Genomic DNA, 18,944 nt, shown 5'->3' with positions numbered 1-18,944 from the left:
TTCCTAACCAAAAAGAACCAAATCGTTGACTGTCCAGACGCTGAAGCTCTAGCAGCTTCCAAACATAGCATCCACAACGAATGGCTCGCTTGCCACCTCGGCCAAGAAAAGCCAGAATCCATGGCAGCCCTCACGGCACTAATGAACCGCTTTTGTGCGGGCCAGGACAGTCGGTTGGCTCGTAGCAAAAACAATGCAAGCGACGCCAGCACCCCTGAGGTTAAAAGTAACAAAGACAAGTCTCGACACAATAGATACAAGTGCCGAAACAGCGGTGACAACACAGAGGATACGGCGGTTAACGCCGGATTCAGTGGCTCTAAGTCCGGCCAGCGGAAGAAGTCGTTCCAAAATAACAATTTGGGCCCATCCAGCTTAGGCCGCATACTTGATCGTCCATGCCAGATTCATGGCACCCCTGACAAGCCTCCTAATCATACAAATAGAGAGTGCTGGGTTTTCAAACAGGTCGTCGAATTAAACGCCGAGAACAGGGAAAAAGGATCACAAAGCAAGGACGACGACAAAGAGCCACGGCAGCCAAACATAGGGGGACAGAAGAAGTTTCCACCTTAGGTCAAAATGGTGAACATGATATATGCAACCCACATCCCCAAGAGGGAGCGCAAGCGTGCGCTTAGGGACGTCTATGTGATAGAGCCAGTCGCACCAAAATTCAATCCATGGTCGTCGTGCCCGGTCACTTTCGATCACCGGGACCACCCGACCAGTATCTGTCATGGGGGCTCAGCCGCACTAGTCTTAGATGTTGGAAATATGCCCTAGAGGCAATAATAAATTAGTTATTATTATATTTACTTGTTCATGATAATCGTTTATTATCCATGCTAGAATTGTATTGATAGGAAACTCAGATACATGTGTGGATACATAGACAACACCATGTCCCTAGTAAGCCTCTAGTTGACTAGCTCGTTGATCAATAGATGGTTACGGTTTCCTAACCATGGCCATTGGATGTCGTTGATAACGGGATCACATCATTAGGAGAATGATGTGATGGACAAGACCCAATCCTAAGCCTAGCACAAGATCGTGTAGTTCGTATGCCAAAGCTTTTCTAATGTCAAGTATCATTTGCTTAGACCATGAGATTGTGCAACTCCCGAATACCGTAGGAATGCTTTGGGTGTACCAAATGTCACAACGTAACTGGGTGGCTATAAAGGTGCACTGCAGGTATCTCCGAAAGTGTCTGTTGGGTTGGCACGAATCGAGACTGGGATTTGTCACTCCGTGTGACTGAGAGGTATCTCTGGGCCCACTCGGTATGACATCATCATAATGTGCACAATGTGACCAAGGAGTTGTTCAAGGGGTGATGTGTTACGGAATGAGTAAAGAGACTTGGTGGTAACGAGATTGAACAAGGTATCGGGATACCGACGATCGAATCTCGGGCAAGTACTATAGCGATAGACAAAGGGAATTGTATACGGGATTGACTGAATCCTTGACATCGTGGTTCATCTGATGAGATCATCGTGGAAAATGTCGGAGCCAACATGGGTATCGAGATCCCGCTTTTGGTTATTGAACGGAAAGTTGTCTCGGTCATGTCTGCATGGTTCCCAAACCCGTAGGGTCTACACACTTGAGGTTCGGTGACGCTAGGGTTGTAGAGATATAAGTATGCGGTAACCCGAAAGTTGTTTGGAGTCCCGGATGAGATCCTGGACGTCACGAGGAGTTCCGGAATGGTCTGTAGGTAAAGATTTATATATAGGAAGACCAGTTTCGGCCACCGAGAAAGTTTCGGAGGTCATCGGTATTGTACCGGGACCACCGGAAGGGTCCCGGGGGTCCACCGGGTGGGGCCACCTATCCCGGAGGGCCTCATGGGCTGAAGTGGGAAGGGAACAAGCCCCTGGTGGGCTGGTGCGCCCCCTTGGGCCTCCCCCTGCGCCTAGGGTTGGAAACCCTAGGGGCGGGGCGCCTCCACTTGGCTTTGGGGCCAAGCCACCCCTTGGCCGCCCCCCCATCTAGATGGGATCTAGAGGGGCCGGCGCCCCCCCTCCCGCTTGTCCCCTATATATAGTGGAGGGGAGGGAGGGCAGCTGCACCCAAGTCCCTGGCGCCTCCCTCTCCCTCCGTGACACCTCTCCCTCTCGTTGGTGCTTGGCGAAGCCTTGCCGAGATACCGCTGCTTCCACCACCACGCCGTTGTGCTGCTGGATCTCCATCAACCTCTCCTCTCCCCTTGCTGGATCAAGAAGGAGGAGATGTCTCTCCCAACTGTACGTGTGTTGAACACAGAGGTGCCGTCCGTTCGGTGCTTGGTCATCGGTGATTTGGATCACGACGAGTACGACTCCATCCACCCCGTTCTCTTGAACGCTTCCGCTTGCGATCTTCAAGGGTATGAAGATGCACTCCCCTTCCCCTCGTTTCTAGATTACTCCATAGATTGATCTTGGTGGTGCGTAGAAAATTTTAAATTTCTGCTACGATCCCCAACAGTGGCATCATGAGCTAGGCCTATGCGTAGATTCTATGCACGAGTAGAACACAAAGTAGTTGTGGGCGATGATTTGTTCAATTTGCTTGCCATTACTATTCTTATCTTGATTCGGCGGCATTGTGGGATGAAGTGGCCCGGACCGACCTTACACGTACACTTACGTGAGACTGGTTCCACCGACTGACATGCACTTGATGCATAAGGTGGCTGGCGGGTGTCTGTCTCTCCCACTTTAGTCGGATCGGATTCGATGAAAAGGGTCCTTATGAAGGGTAAATAGAAATTGGCACATCACCGTTGTGGTTTTGCGTAGGTAAGAAACGTTCTTGCTAGAAACCCATAGCAGCCACGTAAAACATGCAACAACAATTAGAGGACGTCTAACTTGTTTTTGCATGGTATGCTATGTGATGTGATATGGCCAAAAGGATGTGATGAATGATATATGTGATGTATGAGATTGATCATGTTCTTGTAATAGGAATCACGACTTGCATGTCGATGAGTATGACAACCTGCAGGAGCCATAGGAGTTGTCTTAATTTATTTATGACCCATGTGTCAATGAAAATGCCATGTAATTACTTCACTTTATTGCTAACCGTTAGCCATAGTAGTAGAAGTAATAGATGGCGAGGCAACTTCATGAAGACACGATGATGGAGATCATGATGATGGAGATCATGGTGTCATGCCGGTGATGATGATGATCATGGCGCCCCGAAGATGGAGATCAAAAGGAGCAAAATGGTATTGGCCATATCATGTCACTATTTGATTGCATGTGATGTTTATCATGTTTGACATATTATTTGCTTAGAACGACGGTAGCTTAAATAAGATGATCCCTCACAATAATTTCAAGAAAGTGTTCCCCCTAACTGTGCACCGTTGCGAAGGTTCGTTGTTTTGAAGCACCACGTGATGATCGGGTGTGATAGGTTCTAACGTTCGCATACAACGGGTGTAAGCCAGATTTACACACGCAATACACTTAGGTTGACTTGACAAGCCTAGCATGTACAGACATGGCCTCGGAACACGGAAGACCGAAAGGTCGAACATGAGTCATATAGAAGATACGATCAACATGAAGATGTTCACCGATGATGACTAGTCTGTCTCACGTGATGATCAAACACGGCCTAGTTGACTCGGATCATGTATCACTTAGATGACTAGAGGGATGTCTATCTAAGTGGGAGTTCATTAAATAATTTTATTAGGTGAACTTAATTATCATGAACATAGTCAAAAGGTCTTTTCAAATTATGTCGTAGCTTGCGTTATAGTTCTACTGTTTTAGATATGTTCCTAGAGAAAATTTAGTTGAGATTTGACAGTAGAAACTATGCGGACTGGGTCCGTAAACTGAGGATTGTCCTCATTGCTGCATAGAAGGATTATGTCCTTAATGCTCCGCTCAGTGAGCTGAACCTCGAGCATCGGTTGTGGATGTTGCGAACATCTGACAGACACGTTTTGATGACTACATGATAGTTCAGTGCGTAATTCTAAATGGTACATTTTTTGAAACGTCGCAGAACATATGAGATGTTCCAAAGACTGAAATTGGGATTTCAAACTAGTGCCCACGTCAAGAGGTATGAGACCTCTGACAAGTTTCTTAAGCCTGCAAACTAAGGGAGAAAAGCTCAATCATTGAGCATGTGCTCAGATTGTCTGAGTACTACAATCGCTTGAATTGAGTGGGAGTTAATCTTCCAGATGAGGTAGTGATATTTCTCCATAGTCATTGCCACCAAGCTATTGGAGCTTCATGATGAACTATAACATATCAGGGATAGACATGATGATCCTTCAGCAATTCGCGATGTTTGACACCGCGAAAGTAGAAATCAAGTAGGAGCATCAATTGTTGATGGTTAAACCACTAGTTTCAAGAAGGGAAAGGGAAAGAAGGGATACTTCATGAGATGGCAAATCAGTTGCTGCTCTAGTGAAGAAACCCAAGGTTGAACCAGACCCGAGACTAAGTGCTTCTATAATAAGGGGAACGGTCACTGAAGCAGAACTACCCTAGATACTTGGTAGATGAGAAGGCTGGCAAGGTCGATAGAAGTATTTTGGAAATACGTTATATTAATGTGTACTTTACTAATACTCCTAGTAGCACCAGGGTATTAAAATACCGGTTCAGTTGTTAAGTGTTAGTAAGTCGAAATAGAAGGCTACAGAATAAACGGAGACTAGCTGAAGGTGAGATGATGATATGTGTTGGAAGTGTTTCCAAGGTTGATATGATCAAGCATCGCATGCTCCCTCTACCATCGAGATTGGTGTTAACCTAAATAATTGTTGTTTGGTGTTTGCGTTGAGCATAGACATGATTGGATCATGTTTATCACAATACGGTTATTCATTTAAGGTGAATAATGGTTACTCTGTTTATTTGAATAATACCTTCAATGGTCTTGCACCTAAAATGAATGGTTCATTGAATCTCGATCATAGTGATACACATGTTCATGCCAAAAGATATCAGATAGTAATGATAGTACCACATACCTGTGGCACTACCATTTGAGTCATATTGGTATAAAAACGCATGAAGAAGCTCCATGTTGATGGATCTTTGGACTCACTCGTTTTGAAAAGATTGAGACATGCGAACCATGTCTATTGGTAGATATGCATGAAGAAACTCCATGCAGATGGATCGTTTGGACTCACTTGATTTTGAATCACTTGAGACATGCAAATCATACCACATGGGCAAGATGACAGAAAGGCCTCGTTTTCAGTAAGATGGAACAAGAAAGCGACTTGTTGGAAGTATTACATTTTGATGTGTGCAGTCCAATGAGTGCTGAGGCACGCAGTGGATATCATTATGTTCTTGCTTCACAGATGATTTGAGTAGATGTTGAGTGTATTTACTTGATGAAACACAAGTCTGAATTATTGAAAGGTTCAAGTAATTGCAGAGTGAAGTTGAAGATCATCGTGACAAGATGATAAAATGTCTATGATATGATCGTAGAGATGAATATCTGAGTTACGAGTTTGGCACACAATTAAGACATTGTGGAAATTGTTTCACGACTAATACTGCCTGGACCACCATAGTGTGATGGTGTGTCTGAACATCATAACTGCACCCTATTGGATATGGTGCATACCATGATGTCTCTTATCGAATTACCACTATCGTTTATGGGTTAGGCATTAGAGACAACCGCATTCACTTTAAATAGGGCACCACGCAATTCCGTTTGAGTCGACACCGTACGAACTATGGTTCAGAGAAACCTAAGCTGTCGTTTCTTAAAAGTTTGGGGCTGCAATGCTTATGTGAAAAAGTTTCAGGCTGATAAGCTCAAACCCAAAGCGGATAAATGCATCTTCATAGGACACCCAAAAATAGTTGGGTATACCTCCTGTCTCAGATCCGAAAGCAATAGGGATTGTTTCTAGAATCGGGTCCTTTCTCGAGGAAAAGTTTCTCTTGAAAGAAGTGAGTGGGAGGATGGTGGAGACTTGATCAGGTTATTGAACCGTCACTTCAACTAGAGTGTAGCAGGGCACGGGAAGTTGTTCCTGTGGCACCTACACCTATTGAAGTGAAAGCTTATGATAGTGATCATGAAACTTCGGATCAAGACACTACCAAACCTCATAGGTCGACAAGGATGTGTACTACTTCAGAGTGGTACGTAATCCTGTCTTGGAAGTCATGTTGCTAGACAACAATGAACCTACGAGCTATGGAGAAGCGATGGTGGGCCCGGATTCTGACAAATGGCTCGAGGCCATAAAATCCGAGAGAGGATCCATGTATAAAACAAAGTATAGACTTTGAAAGAACTACTTGATGGTTGTAAGGCTATTAGGTGCAGATGGATTTTAAAAGGAAGACAGACAATGATGGTAAGTGTCACCATTAAGAGAGCTCGACTTGTCGTTAAGATGTTTCCCGACAAGTTCAAGTAGTTGACTACGATGAGACTTTCTCACTCGTAGTGATGCTAAGAGTCTGTTGGAATTATGTTAGCAGTTACTACATTATTTATGGAATCTTGCAGATAGGATGTCCAAACATTGTTTCCTCGACGTTTTTCTTGAGGAAAGGTTGTATGTGATACAACCAGAAGGTTTTGTCAATCCTGAAAGATGCTGACAAGTATGCAAAGTTCCAGCAATCCTTCTATGGACTGGAGTAAGCATCTCGGAATTGGAATGTACGCTTTGATGAGATGATCAAAGATTTTGGGTCTATACAAAGTTTATGAGAAACTTGTATTTCCAAAGAAGTGAGTGGGAGCACTATAGAATTTTTGATGAGTATATGTTGTTGATCAAAAATGATGTAGAATTTCTGGAAAGCATGCAGGGTTATTTGAAAAGTGTTTTTCGACGGAAAACCTGGATTAAGCTACTTGAACATTGAGCATCAAGATCTATAAGGATGGATCAAAAAACGCTTAATAGTACTTTCAAATGAATACATACCGTGACAAGATTTTGAAGGAGTTCAAAATAGATCAGCAAAGGAGTTCTTGGCTGTGTTACAAGGTGTGAGTATTGAGTAAGACTCAAGACCTGACGACGGCAGAAGAGAGAGAAAGGACGAAGGTCGTCCCCTATGCTTTAGACATAGGCTCTATAGTGTGCTATGCTGTGTACCGCACCTGAAGTGTGCCTTGCCATGAGTTAGTCAAGGGGTACAAGAGTGATCCAGGAATGGATCACATGACAGCGGTCGAACTTATCCTTAGTAACTAGTGGACTAAGGAATTTTCTCGATTATGGAGGTGGTAAAAGAGTTCGTCGTAAAGGGATACGCTGACACTAATCCAGATGACTCTGAGGAGTAAACCGGATTCGTATAGTAGAGCAGTTATTTGGAATAGCTCCAAGTAGCGCATGGTAGCTGCATCTTCAAGATGACATAGAGATTTGTAAAGCACACATGGATGTGAAAGGTTCAGACCCATTGAATGATAAACCTCTCTCACAAGCAAGATATGGACATACCCCATGGGTGTTGGATTCATTACAATCACATAGTGATGTGAACTAGATTATTGACTCTAGTGCAAGTGGGAGACTGTTGGAAATATGCCCTAGAGGCAATAATAAAATGATTATTATTGTATTTCCTTGTTCATGATAATTGTCTATTGTTCATGCTATAATTGTATTAACCGGAAACCGTAATACATGTGTGAATACATAGACCACAACATGTCCCTAGTAAGCCTCTAGTTGACTAGCTCGTTGATCAATAGATGGTCATGGTTTCCTGACCATGGACATTGGATGTCATTGATAATGGGATCACATCATTATGAGAATGATGTGATGGACAAGACCCAATCCTAAGCCTAGCACAAGATCGTGTAGTTCGTATGCTAAAGCTTTTCTAATGTCAAGTATCATTTCCTTAGACCATGAGATTGTGTAACTCCCGGATACTGTAGGAATGCTTTGGGTGTGCCAAACGCCACAACGTAACTGGGTGGCTATAAAGGTGCACTACGGGTATCTCCGAAAGTGTCTGTTGGGTTGGCACGAATCGAGACTGGGATTTGTCACTCCGTGTAAACGAAGAGGTATCTCTAGGCCCACTCTGTAGGACATCATCATAATGTGCACAATGTGACCAAGGAGTTGATCACGGGATGATGTGTTACGGAACGAGTAAAGAGACTTGCCCCTAACGAGATTGAACAAGGTATCGGGATACCGACGATCGAATCTCGGGCAAGTACTATACCTGTAGACAAAGGTAATTGAATACGGGATTGATTGAATCCTCGACATCGTGGTTCATCCGATGAGATCATCGTGGAGCATGTGGGAGCCAACATGGGTATCCATATCCCGTTGTTGGTTATTGACCGGAGAGTTGTCTCGGTCATGTCTACATGTCTCCCGAACCCGTAGGGTCTACACACTTAAGGTTCGGTGATGCTAGAGTTGTAGAGATATTAGTATGCGGTTAACCAAAAGTTGTTCGGAATCCCAGATGAGATCCCGAACGTCACGAGGAGTTCCGGAATGGTCCAGAGGTAAAGATTTATTAGGAAGTCCAGTTTCGGCCACCGGGAGAGTTTCGGGAGTCATCGGTATTGTACCGGGACCACTGGAAGGGTCCCGGGGTTCCACCGGGTGGGGCCACCTATCCCGGAGGGCCCCATGGGCTGAACGGGGCGTGGGAACCAGCCCCTGGTGGGCTGGTGCGTCCCCCCTTGGGCCTCCCATGCGCCTAGGGTTGGAAACCCTAAGGGGTGGGGGCGCCTCCACTTGGCTTGGAGGCCAAGCCACCCCTAGGGGTGCCGCCCCCCTCCCTAGATGGGATCTACAAGGGGCCGGCGCCCCCTAGGCCCCTATATATAGTGGAGGGGAGGGAGGGCAGCCGCACCTGAAGCACTGGCGCCTCCCTCCCTCCCGTGAAACCTCTTCCTCCCAGCTTGTGCTTGGCGAAGCCCTGCCGGGATCCCGCTACTTCCACCACCACGCCGTCGTGCTGCTGGATCTCCATCAACTTCTCCTCCCCCCTTGCTGGATCAAGAAGGAGGAGACGTCTCCGCTTCGTACGTGTGTTGAACGTGGAGGTGCCGTCCGTTCGGCGCTAGGATCATTGGTGATTTGGATCACGACGAGTACGACTCCATCAACCCCGTTCTCTTGAACGCTTCCGCTTAGCGATCTTCAAGGGTATGAAGATACACTCCCTCTCTCTCGTTGCTAGATGACTCCATATATTGATCTTGGTGACACGTAGGAATTTTTTTGAATTTCTGCTACGATCCCCAATAGTAAGTGATAGAGCCAGTCACCCCAAAATTCAATCCATGGTCGTCGTGCCCGGTCACTTTCGAGCACCGGGACCACCCGACCAGTATCCATCACAGGGCTCAGCCGCACTAGTCTTAGACCCAAGAATTGATGGGTTTCACCTGACTCGCGTCCTTATGGATGGTGGTAGCAGCCTCAATCTGCTCTATCAGGATGCAACACGTAAAATGGGCATTAACCCATCAAGGATCAAGCCTACAAGGACTACCTTTAAAGGAGTCATACCAAGTGTAGAGGACCGCTGGACGAGCTCAATCACGTTAGAGGTTGTCTTCGGATCTCCGGACAACTTCCGAAGTGAGGAGTTAATCTTTGATATCGTCCCATTCCGCAACGGCTATCATGCATAGCTCGAACGAACTGCGTTTGCTCAATTCAAAGCAGTGCCACACTATGCTTATCTCAAGCTCAAGATGTCCGGTCCATGCAGCGTCATAACAGTCAATGGCAATATGGAACGCTCTCTCCGTATAGAAGAGCACACAGCTGCCCTAGTAGCAGAAGTACAGAGCGGCCTTCTCAAGCAGAACCTTCATACGGCTGCTGAGCCCGCGGACAACCTTAAGAGGGTCCGAACTACTCTACAGCAGGAGAGCTCGGCTTGTCAGGAGCTCGACTAGCAATCCGGCCTCCGTCTCAGTCCCAATCAAGTGGTGGCATTCGTGCCGCGCGTACATCACTATGCAGTTAAAATTCCATGGGCATTGACGGAGGCACAGATAACTTGTGACCCGTGGCACGGCTCAACCGACATCGGATACACACATACTTTCACTTTTACTTGCTTTCCTTTCAGGTCTCAATCCCACAGGCCCCATCGAGGGGGTCTAGTCATCGGTCCTCTTGTAGGATAAATACACCAAGACGGCGAGAAGCGCGGACATATGGGGAACTTTTCAGGTGATTCCTTTAACGATAACTCTACCAGTTTTCCAGGACCCATATGCAGCTCTCCCAAGGTTTCGGCATGTTAAATAGCCTATTGCTTATTGCACTATTTGTATCAATGTGCCTTGACGTACTAATTACATTCCAATGAAAATAGTTCGTAGCTGGAGCTTTAGGACCCCAGCTTTTCACCTTTACGCCTTGTCTATTTTCTTTCTCTCTTTTCTTTTTCAGATTCCCTGTGGATAACCCCATCAGGTAGTACCCGTACACTTTGGTATGTTTGACGTTTGCCACGGGCTTTATACCACCTTACACTACGGCATCATAAGTCTGAACACTTTCTATAAGTATAGTTCGGCACCCCAAATTTAGCATTATAGTTGGGTTGCCCGGCTCCTGTGCTTGCTACCCCATGTTCCGCTACATCGGCTAGGGTAGTAAAGGGAGAACTACTGCGATTGTGTCCTGGTCTAAACTGGATGAGCACCTCAGTAGAGAAAGCCGAAAACTGACTGTCATGATGCAGCGAGAGCTGGTCAGCTGTTCGGAGGTCTCAAATCGTTGGAGATTTTTCCGCATTTCGTGAAGGATCGGTACTACCCGATCAGACACCGACATCACTCTGGTTCGTATACCAGGGGCTACACCTATGTTTTATTATAAAAATCCTATGGCTAAGTGGGGGCGTTCAAGCCGTATAGTCTGGTTGCCTGGTTCGTTGCGCTAAACAACTCCTTCAAGGACCATATAATTGGATCAAGATTGTTTAGATTCCATCCCGAAAACCTTCGTACTACCTACGCGAGGGCTGAAGCTGACGACAGGTTAACCCTCAGATTTCAAACAACACGGCCGCACAGGAGGAAACAATCAAAGCATAATAAAAGTTATATATTACAAAGCGGATTTGTTGTCATCATACAAGACAAAATACGAGTGTATTCACTCAAAAATAACGTCATCCCGCACTGCGTGTCTACAATACGGGACCCCTCGAGGACATCCGCAAAATAGCGCTCGGGTGTACGGTGCTCCTTGCCCTTCGGCGGCCCCTTGGTCAGCTCGATGGCATCTATTTTCTCCCACCACATATTGCAGTGAGCAAAGGCCATCTGGGCACCTTCAATACAGACCGACCGCTTTACGACCTCAAGTCGCGGGAAGGCAGTAACAAGCCGCTTCACAAGCCTGAAGTAACTGCTGGGTACCAGCGCGGCAGGCCATAGCCGGACTATCATGTCCCTCATGGCCAGCTCGGCTGCCTTGTGTAGCTCGACCAACTGTTTCAGCTGGTCGCTGAAGGATACCGGATGTTCTGGTCCAAGATATAGAGACCAGAACAGCTTCTCCCTCGAACTCCCTTCCCTGGCTCGATAGAATTCAGCAATATCGGAAGCACGGCAAATCCGTAAACGCCCCTGTAGAGCACCAAATTCAGGTAAGCAACAGGAGCGTTCCCTTCATCAACTGGCTTTGCATAATAAAAAACTTACCCGTCGCAATCTTCTTAGCCGCCTAGAGTTCCTGAAGAGCACTCTGGGCTTCGGCTCGAGCCTCTTGTGCGCTCTGGCGAGCCTTGGCAAGTTCAGCACCTGCGTCTTAGAATCATGCTCCAGGGACTCGTACTTCTTAACGGCATCCTGAAGCTCTTGCTGCACCTCGCTGACCCGGGCCTCGTGCTTTTTGCGTGCATCGCGTTCCTTGGACGCTTTGTCCTCGGCCTCGGCTAATGCCTTCTTGAGGGCCGCCACCTCGGTCGTGGCCCCTAGCATAGTCCATGACACTTTAGTCACCACGAAGTATTCATCCTTCCTAACAAACACGCATAGGTTATTGCATACCTTTGCTGTCCTCCAACTGCGTCTTCACAAGACTGAGCTCTTCCTCGGCCCGCTCCAGGCTCCGCTTAGTTCGGAGACCTCCGTGGTATGAGCAGCAGCAGCCAGCAGCGATGCTTGCTTATTCACATAGACATCATATGTTAGACTCCTACGAAACTTGTTTTATCCTTTGTTCGGCTTTTCTTTCCGAACACCGAACAGAGCATTAGGGGCTACTGTCTACGCTGTGATATTATTTCTACAATTATTATTACCTCAAAGCTTGTTAAAAGGCTAGTGTAGGCTTCAGTCAGTCCACTTTTGGCAGACTGAACCTTTTTTATCACCGTACCCATGAGGGCACGATGCTCATCTACAATGGAAGCGTCTCGCAACGCTTCCACTAGATCGGCCGATGCCTCTGGGCGGACAAAGGTCACCAGCATAACAGGCACACCCCCTCCTTTCGGGGAAGTCCGTTCGCTAGACTCCGGAGCCGTACAGGTCGCCGGAATGATATCCGACTGAGGGCCGAATGGAACTCGGCCCCACCATCAGTCTCCATGGGGGTTTCTTCCCCCATGTGTCCGGCGGCCATGGAATCACCCTTGGACGCCGCCCTGACGATCTCCGGAGCCTCCCCTTTATTGGGGAAGGCCCTTTGTGACACCACCTCGTCATCACCCTTGGGCGAGGCACAGTGAGCAGGTGGCGGCGACATGCTAGACATCTCCTTTGAATCTAGCGAGCCCTCTGTTGAGGACTGCAGAGAACCGTCGCGGGCCGGACTGCTATAGCATAAATTAAACATATTAATATTGCAAAGGGGAAGGGCCAAACATTTGGACGAGCATAAAGTCTTGGGTACTTACAAAGCGGCTCAAGGCTTGGTCCGGGGCATTCATTCCGGACAGCTGTCGACATCCCACGCGGAGTTATCTATGAGGGAGCCCTTCCCCCTCTTGGCTGCCTTCACCTCCAGGTTTGTGGAGGCCACCCTTTACTTCCTTCCGCCCTCTGGGGGGGAGTTGTCTTCCTCCTCCTCCTCGTTGCTGTCTTCGGCGACTGAAGGGTCAGTCTCGTCTTCAGACGATAGTTTCGAAGAATCCTTTCGACGAAGGCCACTCCTGGTCCCCTTGGCTGCCTTTTTGGTCTTCTTTTATGGCACGTCATAAGGCGCCGGGAACAACATCTTCGTCAGGAGTGGGGTCTCTTTGTCTTCGGGTAGCGGGGCTGGACAGTTAATCCGCCTCGCTATGTCTACCCGGGCCTAAGAAAAAATTGATAGGAGAGCTTACACTTATTTCTCACAATACGCTAGTAAAGGTTATGCCTTGAGAGCGTGAAAAAACTTACCGAATTAGCTTAGAGCTTTGAGCTAAGCACACGATCCTCAATTGTAGGCTATGGCGTCTCGCCGGCCTTGAAGATCACTTTCCAGATATCCTCGTGCATTGTGCCGAAGAGCTCTAGCAGCATTTGGTGCTTGGCCGGATCGAATTCCCATAAATAACAAGTCTGGCATTGGCACGGGAGGATCCCGCGGATGAGCATAACCTAGATCACATTGACAAGCTTAATCTTTATGGATATCATGTATTGGATGCACGTCTGGAGCCCTGTCAGCTCGCCCGGAGCAACCCAGGTTAGGCCCTTCTCTTGCCAGGAGGTGAGCCGCATCGGAACTCCGGATCAGAATTGGGGGGCCGCCATCCAATTAGTGTCACGCGGCTCGGTGATGTAGAACCTCCCTGACTGCCACCCCTTCATCGTCTCCACAAAAGAACCTTTGAGCCAAGTGACGTTGGGCATCTTACCCAACATAGCTCCTCCGCACTCTGCCTGTTGGCATTTCACCACCTTTGGCTTCACATTAAAGGTCTTCAGCCATAGGCCGAAGGGAGGTGGAATGCGGAGAAAGGCCTCGCACACGACTATAAATGTCGAGATGTTGAGGATAAAGTGAGGGGCTAGATCATGGAAGTCTAGCCCATAATAAAACATCAATCCGCGGACAAACGGGTGGAGAGGGAATCCTAGCCCACGGACAAAATGCGTGAGGAAAACCACTCTCTCATGAGGCTCGGGGGTGGGGATGATCTGTCCCTCGGCCGGGAGTCGGTGAACGATCTCCTTGGCCAGGTATCCGGCCTCTCAAAGCTCCTCTATATTTTCCCTCTTAACAGAGGAGGTCATCCACTTGCCGCCTGCTCCGGATCCAAACATGGTTGGGTGCTGGTTTGAATGAGGACTAGGGCGTGGCAGCTCGAGGACGGAGAGGCAGGAGGAGAGCATGGGGGAAGAAAGGGGAATCTTATCTCCTTATAAGGGCAGTGAATATCGAATGCCCCCCCATTCGCCTTAAAATTCGCCTGCTCCCAAGGCTGTGTAAACGGCATGGTTGGGTTACCCACACCCGTATTGATGAGAATCCCGTGATAAGGGGACATGATCTCTGCTTTGACAAGACGTGCCAATGACAACCGTGTCTCGAAACGTGGGGCAAAAATGGTTCGAAATTATAACCAGACAGGCGTGACGTCACATTACTAAAGTTGTCAGCGGATGGGGCTCCTGTGTTATTATATTCTCTCTACGGTTGTGTGCGGTGTGTGTTACAGGTTCGGACACAATCAATTTGTCTGAAGACTATTCGGGAGTTCGGATGGAGGAACCCGCCTTGCAATGCCGAAGACAACACTACGCGCCAGATACCTTGTCATTGAAACCAGGTTTAGGGGCTACCGAGGGAGTCCTGGACTAAGGGGTCCTTGGGCGTCCGACCTGTTATCTATGGGTCGGACTGATGGGCTATGAAGATATGAAGACCGAAGATTGTACCTGTATCCAGATGGGAGTCTCCTTGGCGTGGAAGACAAACTTGGCGAACAACTATGAAGATTCCATATTATGTTACCGACTCCATGTAACCCTAGATCCCCCAGTGTCTATATAAACCCGAGGACTTAGTCCGGATAGGGGACAATCAATACCTTAGTCATACAGGCTAGACTTCCAGGGTTTATCCATTACGATCTCGTGGTAGATAAACTCTTGTAATACTCGTATTCATCAATATCAATCAAGGAGGACGTAGGGTATTACCTCCATCAAGAGGGCCCGAACCTGGGTAAAGCTTCGTGTCCCCTGTCTCCTGTTACCATCAACCTTAGATGGATAGTTCGGGACCCCCTACCTGAGAACCGCCGGTTTTGACACCGACAACTCCCTCGGCAAGATCCTTGCCGAGGCAGCCTCCGCAGCCCCGGCAAGAGCCTTGCCGGGGCAACTTGCCCGATGCCAGCGGAGTGAGCCACCCTTGAGCCCACAGGCTCCAACCCAACCAACTACATTGGAACCAAGTCTCGGGAGGCGCCTTTGTGGTGGCATGCAAATATTCGTCAAGATCCTAAACATGTGAGATCAGATGAGGACGAGAAGACGGCGACCCTCGACTCGATCCTAGCCGAGGAAATCCACAAGACCCCAGGCAAGACCCTTGCCGAGGACGACTGCGATGCCACAGCAGCACCCTTGCCGGGCCCCCGGCAAGACCCTTGCCGAGGGCATCAGCGGGGCCACTGCCAGGCCCGCGCCAGCCAAGACTCCACCACCGTCCACAAGCAGCTGCTAGCTCAACCAGCTGGGCAGGCACCTGCATGGTAACGGGCGGCCTCTACACCGACTCAGCAAGCACCTGTGTGGCAGCATGCGACCCTTCATGAAGGCTCCACCACCGCGCCAGTCTAGCAGCCAGCCAATGTGGCGCCACGATGCCTCATCAGGTCAAACGCGTGTCGAGGCCAGGCGAGGCGGCGATAGTTGGGACGTGCTTCCCTGGCATCCCCGATAAAGCAAGGAGGGCACGGCGGCAGCGCATTAAATGTGTTTGTCCGACGGTCCCAGGGGATAGGCTTGTAAACTATAGACCTTTCCACCTCCTGTGTGCCACTGTGGCAACCCCTTTTTCCTATAAAAGGAGGCCCAAGGAGACCAGGAGGGGGATTCAGCTCTTTTGGGCAAAGTTGCACCCTGTAGCTAGCTCAAGAACACAAGAACACTCTCGAATACATCCACCAAAGCAGGACTAGGGTATTACGCATCTTTGCGGCCCGAACCTGGGTAAACGATCCATGTGATTCCTGTCAGACCCGCTCTTCGCACAACATCACGCCCACCAACCGTAGAAGGGATCCCAATGACCCCATAGGTGTCGTTCCCACTGACACAAATACTCGATCGACCCTGCCAGATCCAGGGCACTCTTGATAAGGCTGCCACTCATACCAGCAGAAGTTGTAGGGTCTTTAAATAGGACAGCAAGTTAAATGCCGAACATAAGGAGAAATGGTCGCCCAGTGAGGATGACAACGAGGAACCTCGCACACCGAAAACAAGGAGTCAGAAGAAATTTCCCCCTGAAGTCAAAATGGTGAACATGATATACGTCACCCATATCCCCAAGAGGGAGCGCAAGCGCGCTAAGGGACGTCTACGCGATAGAGTCAGTCGCCTCAAAATTCAACCCATGGTCGGCCTGTCCGATTACCTTCAATCGCAGGGACTAACCGACCAGTATCCGTCTCAGAGGTTCGGCCCCATTAGTCCTCGATCCAATCATCGATGGATTCCACCTTACGCGAGTCCTCATGGACGGCAGCAGTAGCCTTAACCTGCTCTATCAAGACACAGTCTGCAAGACGGGTACTGATCCGCCAAGAATCAAGCCTACTAAAACTACTTTTAAAGGAGTGATACCGGGTGTAGAGGCCCGCTGCACGGGCTCAATCACATTGGAGGTGGTCTTTCACAGTGAAGACCTGATCTTTGATATCATCCCCTTCTATAGTGGCTACCACGCACTGCTCGGACGAACCGCGTTCGCTCGTGTTAATGCAGTCCCGTGATAACGCACAAGTATAGGGGATCGCAACAGTTTTCGAGGGTAGAGTATTCAACCCAAATTTATTGATTCGACACAAGGGGAACCAAAGAATATTCTCAAGTATTAGCAGTTGCGTTGTCAATTCAACCACACCTGGAAACTTAATATCTGAAGCAAGGTATATAGTAGCAAAGTAATATGATAGTAGTGGTAACGATAGAAAAAGTGATATTTTTAGGTTTTGTAGTGATTGTAACAGTAGCAGCGGAAAAGGAAAAACTCATAGGCATTGGATCGCTGATGGAGAATTATGCCGGATGCGATCGATCATGTAACATTCATAACCTAAGATGACACAGAACTAGCTCCAGTTCATCAATGTAATGTAGGCATGTATTTCGAATATAGTCATACGTGCTTATGGAAATGAACTTCCATGACATCTTTTGTCCTACCCTCCCGTGGCAGTGGGGTCCTATTGGAAACTAAGGTATATTAAGGCCTCCTTTTAATATAGTACCTGTCACATCCCTAGTTCTGGTATGACCTAGGCTTGCTTTGTGCATCATGTTTAATCTTTCAAATAAATTTGAAATGGGGAAAGTTGCAAACCCTAGCACCAAAGTTTTTCTAATAGGTTCAACTTTAAAATGGATTTTCAATGAAACCAAAATGCTCTTCAAAAATGTTCATGCTCTTTGGATAATGTTGGGAACAACAACCAGAGGTGATGCACATTTTTGCTACACATTTTGGATTTTTGAATCAATGCATAAATATTTGATTTGGAGTTGTTTAAATTATATAAATATTTTAATGGCTCCAAAAATGTTGGGAATTGGTGAGGGCCTCTAGAATATTATATCTAGATGCCACAAATATTTTCAGCATTTATGGAAATGTTTTAACATTTCTTTTAGAGTCAAAACAAATGTCAGAAATAGAAAAAGAAAACAAAAAAATAGAAAACACTTACCTGGCGCTCACCTGGCAGCCCATCTGGCCGGCCCAGCCCACCAGGGGTAGGGATGTCTTCCTCCTACCGCTAGTCGGATGCACGGCGCGTGCCCGACGCATGCCGGCGCATGCCCGACTACCTCCTGCTTCCCGCCGCTGCCTCGACGCCCAGGACGACGCCACACAGTCTCACCGACCCCCCTCTCACTCCCTCTCGCTCATCCCCCTCCTCGGTCCTCTCCCTCGCATGCACCCGAGCGCTGCCATCGCCGGCGACAAGCACCACCGCGGCCACTGCCTTCCCCTCGCCTCTCGGACGTGCCCCAAAGCTCCGCCTCGCCGCCTGCTATGTCCTCAACGAGCCAGGCGACCCGGGAAGCTCTGCATCGACCCCACCGTCTTCGTTTCCATCGCCGACCGCTTGAGATCCTCGTCGTTGCTCCGCTCGCTCCGGGCCTTCCCCGATCCCGCTGGCCTGCTCTGCGTGATCCCGGTGAGCTCCCGTCTTTCCCCTCTTAACCACGTCGTCGTTTTCATCCTGTAACCACTGCCCCGCGGGTAACCGGAGCCGCCGTCCGCCATGGCCGGCGAGCTCCGTGCCCCTGAGCCCTCCGCTCTTGCTAGTTGCTCCGGCGGGCTCCGGTTGCCCATTAGGTGCGGCCTAGCACCCCACGTTCGCTCACCTCGCGCTGCAGCCGCAACCCCGCATCAACCGAGCTCTGGCCGCCGCCGCGAGCCCTGCTTCGGTGAGCTCCGTCCACCCCACGGCATCCCACCTGCTCTGTTAGATGCGCGCGAGCGCCAGCCACCCTCAGCACCCATCCGCGCGTCGAATGGACGCCTAGCGCGTTCCGGCGAAGCACCGCCGCGCGTTTGGTCGTCGCGGCCGAACTCCGGCGAGGCTGACGTGGCTTAATTAGCGCTAACCCACAGCCTAATCCCCCCCTGAGACTGACAGTGGGCCCCAGAGCCAAGTCAAACCCTGGTCAGTGCGGGTTTGACCCGGGGTTAACCCTAGTGTCACTGACGTGTGGCCCCCACACGTCAGGTTTGACCTGGTCAGCCCTGCTGACGCCTCTGTGAC

The sequence above is a fragment of the Triticum aestivum genome, chromosome 5A, assembly GCF_018294505.1.
Source record: "Triticum aestivum cultivar Chinese Spring chromosome 5A, IWGSC CS RefSeq v2.1, whole genome shotgun sequence".
Lineage (NCBI taxonomy): Eukaryota > Viridiplantae > Streptophyta > Magnoliopsida > Poales > Poaceae > Triticum > Triticum aestivum.
The sequence above is the reverse complement of the archived record's forward strand: the minus strand, read 5'-3'. Positions refer to the sequence as shown.